The sequence below is a fragment of the Pteropus vampyrus genome, unplaced genomic scaffold (genome assembly GCF_000151845.1).
Source record: "Pteropus vampyrus isolate Shadow unplaced genomic scaffold, Pvam_2.0 Scaffold84, whole genome shotgun sequence".
In the NCBI taxonomy this organism is placed as follows: domain Eukaryota; kingdom Metazoa; phylum Chordata; class Mammalia; order Chiroptera; family Pteropodidae; genus Pteropus; species Pteropus vampyrus.
Genome location: NW_011888865.1, coordinates 7,278,804 through 7,286,339, shown reverse-complemented (window position 1 = coordinate 7,286,339; position 7,536 = coordinate 7,278,804).

Here is a 7,536-nt window from a genome sequence, read left to right as displayed (position 1 = left end):
TCCATGGAAAACCCAGACTACTCAGCATGACAATAGTTTCATTAGAAGACAACGCAAGTTAAATAATTTCCTTGTAGGTTAATATTTGACCAATACATAATGGTATTGGCTTAAAATGGAATGAAGTACATTTTCGAAAGAACTTCTCCTCTTTGAGCCTTTGGAAATACACTTGGGATTTATTTACGTACAAGCTTTAAAGCCTTTTTACCATTTATGTTAAATACCAAGAGGAATAAACAACGTGGGGAAATAAGTGTATGCTTCCTAGTACTTGCCATGAGTCGTTTTTCTACCGTCCTTCAAAGAGTAATATTTTTAAAAGACCATGCTGAATATGGTAATGGGGGCATTTATGCCAGTATTAAGCCCCAACACTGAAGCTTGATTACTTGACTTCATGATGATTCTCCTAATCTTTCATTAGCAATATGAGAATGGATAGACACACATGGATAATGCTCTAATGACTACATCACACCACCTCCTGTAGTCTGTAGTGTGGAATAGCACCCACAACCGGCCATTTCAGGAACTCAGGTCCTCATGTGGCTGGGAGGCACGGTAGTTTAGACCACATGTCCTAGAGTTGCAATGGAACTTGTTTTCCAGCTGTAGGACTTTAGACAAGTTGCTTAGGCTGTCTAAAGCCTCAATTTTTTTCAACTAAAAAGACGGGGTAATACAATACCTACTTCCTAGGGTTATTGTGCAGAATAAATAAGATAATGCTGAAACACACTTAGCATGAGGCTTGGCTAAATGACAGTTAGCTTTCCTTGTTAACATATGTTACTATACAACTTTTAACAAAATTAACTAGACCATTGTGATGTGAGAACTCCTATTTTATCACCTTTTCAATATGACTATGGAAGAAAAGATGAAGAGCAAGAATCTAGTAAAGGAGACTAAACTGAACTAACCTTGCTCTTATCATTTTACCCCTTGTTTTTAACCCCCATCCCTACCCAACTGCCAAATGGCAGAAAAATGGAGCCTCTCTGGACAATTTTTTTCAGGATAATTTACAGCCTGATGGCCCAGTTCTAGGACTGTATATTCTCAGTAGGGCCCTCCTGGGACTGGACAAGGGGAAGGGAAGATAAAGAATTTGAAGAAAATTTTCTTCCCAATTTAATAGCCTTGAAGAAAGGGGAAGAGGCTGGAGACTATAAATGGATAGCAGGCTCCTCGAATCACAGATTGACCGACACATGACAGGGGGCCCTTGCCTGGTACCCATGTACAATTCTATCCAGCATGCTTTATTTTTTTTTGGTCAGTGGCCTAGGTGTTTGACCAAAATTAAGACAACAGCCGCTTTAGCAACTGTTGTCCTCCTACCTGACAATTATTGGCCAATATCAATAACCATTCTCAACAAAGTTATTGATGTGATAATGACAGCCCATTACAGTCCGAATTTTAAGAACTCATTAGGATAGGGATGTCATTTCCCATTGCCTGAATAAATGTTTCTGGATACAGTGTGGTTGAATCTTGCCTCTACTATTGGATTTTGAGCAAAATGCTTAACTGCTCTTAATCTTAGTTTCTTCATTTATAAAATAGATTTAATACTTGAAGCATTTTTAGAGAAATAAATAAGATTATGTATGCGTATTTATAAGGGTCTTGCTAGGAAACAGATGGCATACACACTCATACAAAGTACTAACAGAGAGAAGTTGGGTAGATGAACTATTTACAATGGTATGGGCAAGTTTTTAGGAAAACGATACAAGGGATGATATAATGCCCTAGGGAGGCAGTGGGGAGGAGGAGCATCCCTACCGCCGGGCTGGGACAGGCAATGGAAAGGAGTGTTTCCAGGAACCCTGGAGAGGGCTGACAGACACTGCCAGAATGCTACATAGAGGGATTTCATAGAGGGGTGCAGCCAACCTATAATGACTAAGTTAGGAGGGTGCCAGAGGAAAGAATTCCTGACCTATTTCACCTCTGTACATGATCTCCTTCTACTTCTTTCAATCGTCAAACCTAATTGGAAGCCAAAGCTCAAGGGAGCCCATTGGAGCACTCTATAGAGGATAGTCTTCCCGGGCCCAGAGCAAGAAGGAAAGGAGGAAAAGTGGATCTGGAGGGGAAAATGGAAGACAACTGGAGGACATTACCAGGTACATAGTATTTTGCCTGGCACACAGATAGTACAGGAAACCCTCGAAAAACATGGGTTTGGTTTGAACTGCACAGGTCCATTTATTTACAGATTTTTTTCAATAAATGTATTGGAAAAAATTTTGGAGATTTGTGAAAATTCTCAGACAAACCATGTAGCCTAGAAATATTAAAAGAATAAGAAGAAGTTAGGTATGTCATGAATCCATAAAATATAGGTAAATAATAGTCTATTTTTATCCTTTGCTACCATAAAATATATGCAAATCTATTATAAAAAGTTAAAATTTATCAAAACTTATGCACACAAACACAGACCACACATGGTGCCATCTGTCGTTGAAAGAAATGGACACAAATATATAAATGCAGTATTATATCATAATTGCATAAAATTAACTGTAGTACATACTGTACTACTATAATAATTTCGTAGCCACTTCCTGTTGCTATTGTGGTGGCTCAAGTGTTGCAAGTGTCTGATTAAAATGCCATGTGATGCTAATCATCTCTGCATGAGCAGTTTGTCTCTTCAGTAAATTACATATTGCAGTAAAAGTGATCTCTTGTCATTCTTGTGTATTTTTCATTGTGTTTAGTGCAACACCATAAACCTGGAATAACACCATGGGACCCATACAAAGTGTCACTAGTGAGGCTGAAGTACTCCCAAGGAGCAGAGGAAAGTCATGACATTTCAAGAAAAAGCTGAATTGCTTGATATGTACCGCAGATTGAAATCTGCAGCTGTGGTTGCCTGCCATCTCAAGATAAATGAATCTAGCATTAAGGGCTATTGTAAAAAGAGAAACAAGAAAAATAAATCCATGAAGCCATTGCTGCAACTATACCTTGCACTTTTTGCAAAATACCTTTTTATGTTGTATTGAAAGTGCAATTTTTATGTGGGTGCAAGATTGTTATAAGAAAGACACGTCTATAGACTTTAAAATGATTAAAGAAAAGGCGAAGTGATTGTATGACATCTTAAAGAAGAAGGAAGGTGAAGGAGCTAAAGCTGGAGAAATTAATGCCAGCAAAGTAGATTTGATAATTTTAGAAAGAAGTTTGGGTTAAAAAATGTCAAGATAACAGGAGAAGCAGCTTCTGCTGATCCAAGAGGCAGCAGAAGTTCCCACACGCTATTAATAAAATCATTGAGGAGAAAGGATATCTGCCTAAGTAGGTTTTTTCATGCAGACAAAGGAGCCCTATTCTGGTGGGGGGCGGGGGGGTGGGGGCGGGAAGAGTGCCACAAAGACATTTATTAGTAAAGAAGAGAAGCAGGCACCAGAATTTAAGGCAGGAAGGGAGAGGCTAACTCTAATATTCTGTGTAAACGCAGGCTGGTTTATTATGAAGACTGCCCTCATCTATAAAGCTACTAACCCCTGAGCCATGAAGGGAAAAGATAAACACCAACTGCCAGTCTTTTGATTATACAAAAAGAAGGCCTGAACAATGAGAACCCTTTTTCTGGATGGTTTCCATCAATGCTTCGCCCCTAAAGTCAAGAAGTACCTTGCTGGTAAGGGACTGCCTTTAAAAATTCTTTTGATATTGGACAGTGCTACTGGCCACTCAGAACCCCATGAGTTCAACATCAAATGTGTCAAAGTGGTCTGCTTACCCCCAAACGCAACGTCTCTAATTCAGCCTCTAGATCAGGGACATTTAAGGCTCTTTACACATGGTACTCTATGGAAAGGATTGTCAATGCTATGAAAGAAAACCCCAATAGAGAAAGCATAATGAAAGTTTGGAAAGATTACACCAACGAAGATGCCATCATTGTTATAGAAAAAGCTGTGAAAGCCATCAAGCCTGAAACAGTAAATTCTTGCTGGAGAAAAGTGTATCCAGATGTCGTGCATGACTTCACAAGATTTGCAACAGAGCCAATCAAGGAAATCACAGGAGAGATTATGGATGTAACAAAAAGGATGGAGGGTAAAGAGTTTCAAGATATGGATCTTGGAGAAATTCAAGAGCTAACAAACACCCCACTGGAGGAATTAACAGAAGACGACTGGTGTAGATGAGTGCTTCTGAACCAGTATCAGATAAAGAGGAAGATGAAGAGGCAGTGCTGTAAACAAATTGACATTAGACAATCAGGCAAAAGGGTTCTGATTATTCAACACTGCTTTTGACTTCTTTTACGACATGGGCTCTTCTATGATATGGGCACTGACACTAGAGCAAATGGTGGAAGAAGGATTGGTACCAGATAAAAACGTTTTTAAAGTAATAAAAAAGCAAAAAGTCAGAAATTACAATGTATTTCTGTACAGGCACTGAGTGTGCCTGTGTCCCCTTCCACCTCCTCCATCTCTTCCACCTCTGTCACCCAAGACAGAAAGACCAATCCTTCTTTTCCTCCTCTTCCTCAGCCTACTCGACGTGAGGACAATGAGGATGAAGATCTTTATGCTGATCCATTTCCATTTAATGAATCGTAGATCATCATCATACCGTACGGTTAATAAACTTATCTGTTGTGTGAAAATCTAATAACTGTACAGAGAGAACTATATGAGACATTTTTGTGTTATCATCATCACCTAAGTATTCATTGTGGGTGATACTTGTATGGAAGTGCATAGCCTAGCCTTACTTAGAAAAAGGTGAGTGATATTTTCTATAAAATTAATAACGTGTCAACTTTCTTAGTTTTATAACTTTGCTTTCAAAGAATTACATTACTATACAGTATGCCTCCCTGCCTTCTGATAATTGGAGAAAATGCCTATCAGCCTATCATCACAGGTAAGTGGTTTTTCAAAAAAATGTAATAATGTTTCTAATACTGTATTATGAATACTACTGCAATACTGTATGCTATAAAAATTTTATAATGATTCATTCATTGTATAGGCTAGGCTACTGTGAAGCAATCATATTGATTATACTAGGCTACCATAAAGCAATCATATTGCTGCTGCTTCATTAACAATGCACGAATCGCTATACCGAAAATAAATATGAATTTTTTTCACATTATCTTTTCATTTTTGATGTCTAGTGTTAATATGTATAACATCTACAGTGTCTTATATAAGACAATATTGATGTAGGTACCAATAAATGATTCATCTAGTAAACAGACAATGTAAACTTAGAGTATCAATACAGTACTGTAAATGTATTTCCTCTTATGATTTTAACATTTTCTTTAGTGTACTTTATTATAAGAATGCAGTATATAATACATATACAAAATATGTGTTAACCTACTGTTTGTTATCAGTAAAGCTTCCAATCAACAGTAGGTTATTAGTTAAATTTTTGGGGAGTCAAAAGTTATACGCAGATTTTCGACTGTGCAGAAGGGTTGGAATCCCTAACCCCCATGTTATTCAAGGGTGACGTGCATTTCCTTTCATGTATCTATAAGGCTCTATGTAACAACTTTCAACACCTATTTATTAAGTGACAATTCATGCAGGGCACTCTACCAGACCCTGTTGAGACAAAGACACAAAGATATAGCTTCTCTCCTGCAGGAACTCACAGTACAGCATAAGACTCAGATAGGGAAATAATTATAACACAAGGAGAGAAGTGTTATAATGGGGATATAAAACAAGTGCCATGGTTACAAAGAATGACGTAATTGAGATATGATCCAGGAAGTGAGGAAAGGAAAGAAATGATCAGGGTTCGAACCGTCAGATTCTTTATGAAGTATTCTGATACAGCGTTTCCCTATACCTGCTCCAGTTTACAAGATCTGGAGTAGAAGTCACAGCAAATATCTTCTCATGTAGTGATATCTGAAAACTATAATTCTCTTAAATCTTATGATCATCCCTATCACTTGGCTTATCTCCACCTCATCCTTTGAAGACACAGCCTGGTTGCCTGCCTCAGCTAGGCTTCCATTACAGGTCAGGCCTTTCTTCCTTCCACACTGCCAGATCTGCTTTTCCTGAGATTGGAGGACAATGACTTTTAATCCCTTTTAACACTCAAAGGATAATCCTCTTTCAAGACACTGTCCCAGGTGTTCTCATTATAATGGATGGTTTTATGGGCAATTACCTGTCTGGTGCCTATCTTCTTTCCCTCTGATCTCAAACCAGGTGCCTCACCCCAACACATATTAGGGACTATTCTAGTTATAATCCAGGATAAAGTTCTTTTTTCTCTGTCTCTCCTACATATTTGTTATATGTCAGGAACATTTTAAACAAAACCTTTCTTTGGGGTTTGCATGTGTATGTGTGTGAGTAATTGGGGTTGATCTAAAGGAAAACAACAGGTTTTGGCAAACCATCAATACCGCTAATGAAACCTATAAAAGGATGCAACAGGAGAAAAGATATAGATATTATGTAACTGTGTACCTTTTTAATTTTTTAATTTTAAATATTTAACACCACCACCATGTAGTTAACATCAGTGATCCTAGAAATTAGACACTCCTCACCCCCGAAAAAACACACAACTTCCTAAGAAGACACCACTGAAATGGAACCAACAAAAAGAAAATGTTGTCTGGTGTCTTGACTTTAAAGAACTATGAAATTTAAAAAAAAAAAAAAAATGAAAGCAATTTCAAAATTAAAATAATTTTCCTTTCTATCCAAAAGTTTGCTTCATCCATTATTTATTGGCACCCACTTGAGAGCCCCAGCTCCAGCTGCAGACAGAATTCCATCTTTGCCATTTACTAGTTTACTATCCTTGGACAAGTTACTTAGCTCTGTGTACCTTAATTCCCTCGTCTATAAAATGGATATAAACATTAGAGTTATCTCACGGGTTTGTCATCAGAATTAAATAAGACAATGCATGTATAGAGCTTAAGAGTATCTGACACCATTTCAGTGTAATTTCTCTTAATCTTAATTTCCTTTCTGCACCGCGGTTAACTTCAAATGTCTTTGAAGGGCATAGAAAAATCCTTAAAATGAAACTTGGGCTAAATTCTAGCCGTGTGTATCGTATATCTCTAAACAGAGGCATAAGAATACCGATAACCAAGGAGTAGTCAGAACTCCAACAAGGATAGGGGCAAATACCCTCCTACTTTTCATTCTCCAAGGTGCCTTATAGAATTCTAACAGGCTCCTGAAATTTAAGTTCGTGGTCATCTTTAAAGACACCCCCCAGGGAGTTGATAGGCCTGGGTCTCTGCCAGCTCTAAGCTCCCATCTGGTTATCTCCAAAATGCTCCTTCTCTCCCGTTACCCTGCCTTTCTCCAGCCTGGCTTCCCCTCGCAGGGGTCTGCTCCCACTAGCGCCTTTCACCGGCAGCGCTGTCTGAGCCCCAAGCGGGCCCCTCGCGCATCTGCGCCTCCGCGGGGCCGGCCCGCCCCACTGCGCATGCTCCTGCTCGCACGGGCCGGGTGTGTCGGGCCGGAGGCGGGCGCCACGCAGGTCGGCTCG